The sequence below is a fragment of the Coptis chinensis genome, chromosome 6 (assembly GCF_015680905.1).
Source record: "Coptis chinensis isolate HL-2020 chromosome 6, ASM1568090v1, whole genome shotgun sequence".
Taxonomy (NCBI): Eukaryota; Viridiplantae; Streptophyta; class Magnoliopsida; order Ranunculales; family Ranunculaceae; genus Coptis; species Coptis chinensis.
The window spans coordinates 62,264,817-62,266,742 of record NC_141461.1 but is presented as its reverse complement, the minus strand read 5'-3'; positions in this window follow the sequence as shown (position 1 = coordinate 62,266,742).

Below are 1,926 nucleotides of genomic sequence, written 5' to 3'. Positions count from 1 at the left end.
AGTTGCGTAGCTTGCAAGGAAAAACAAACCATGAATAAAAATATCCACCTCTTGAACTAATGCATAAGGTTTCATTGACTGATAAAACAAATTTTCCATATAATAATCCCATTTTTTGCAAGGACCAAATCTCCAAAGCACAAAAAATCACTAAAAAACACAAAAGTTTTATGTCATGAATGAGATATCATCAAATATAATAGTATAATAACTCAAAACAGAACAATGCGAACTTAACTATTGAAGGAAAAAATGTTGAGTATTAGTATTGAAAGGATTAATTTTCCTCTTTTTTTTTTGTTTGGTTAATTTTCCTCTTACCAAGATAGGATCCTCAGCTTTGCCGTAAGTTCAAACTAACTCCACAATTTGGTCATTAGGTCTAGACTCTGTAAACCAAATCGATTGCAATGGCAGAAAAAATCTTTAGACAAATTACCGATCTCATCCAAATTGCACATACGGACATAAACAATATACGAAGTAATAGCCTAAAAAGTAGAGAAAACTTGAATGTGATGATTGGCCACCAATGAAAGTGACCCAAAGAGTAGTCCCCCAAGCAAGAAGTGGAGAAACTCGATATGAGAGAGTGGTGGAAACTTTTAGTGAAATACCCATTGTATCCATCTTAAAGATACAAATAATCACTAATACAGTAAACTTGCCAGCCTTGTCAATAACTTGAGCTCAGTATTCAGTTTGCAGTAATAATCCGACTTGGGCATCTACGTTTTATAAGATGCAATTGATATTGGCAAAGTGATCTAAGTTAAAAAAAAAAAAAAATTTGAGCTATAATAAATTCAAGGTATGTCACTACATATCATATACCTATATATATGTTGAAGCTTTTTGAATGATTTTTGTTAACCGGTGCGCCATGTGGAGACGGGTGTATCAAGTAGAAATTATATAAAAGCAAAACAAATTGGAAAAAAGGGCAATCAACCGACATGTTTGCCATAATGCAAGCACGATCAGGGGAGTTCATAGGAGATTTAAGGCATCACCATTTCCAGTTACTGCAGATAAAAAAAAGAAAATATAAGAAGACAACCTAACAATGTTGAAAGTTCAAATCGGTTTTAGTTTTATTATGAAAATGGGTTTTAAGGACACGCCTTCAATAACTATTAAGGCCTTTGGTGATAATTAAAGTAGGCAAAACACAGATATAAGTTTTATATTCAAACTTTAGCATATCAAACACACAGACACGTGTACTCGAGGGTGTCAGAATCATATGCACTTCCATCACCTAACACAACTTGCGGTGGCACTCAAGAAATGCTACTCTAAAGTATTTCAGATGATATAGCAAGCAAAAACAAATCTCATATTTAATACTATACATCTATGTTTATTTTTTTTTTTTTAATTTTTTTTTTGGTCAATACATCTATGTTTAATTGATCAATTAAACACGTCTATGTTTAATTGATCAATGATACATGAAACCTTGGGAAAACTTAACATAACATGGAAATACAAAGAATATAAAAAAACCAAATAAAATCAAAGAATGGAAATTGAAACCCATATCTATTGATTGATAACTATCTAATACCTAGTATTGATTGGGTATGAGATTGGCATATATCAAAAGTTCTATTGAGCTAAAGATAGGTAGCGGGATAAAAAAAATACTATTGGTCAGTTAAAAAGAAAGAAATTGCATCAACTAAAATATTCTCCTTCTCACTAAATTCTTGTGGGCGTAATCTACAACAAGCTTGAAGATTGCAACGGAACTTAAATGAGAAAATACATGATAGTTTTAAAGTATTACATGGAGAAGGCATAGAGAGGCTCAACAAATTTGATGTAGTACTTTGTATTATTTTCAGCGTGCATCTCTAGCTTCAGAAGGTTCTCTCTTTCACCAGATTCTGCAAGACAGCATGTAGGATTTAATTGACATAC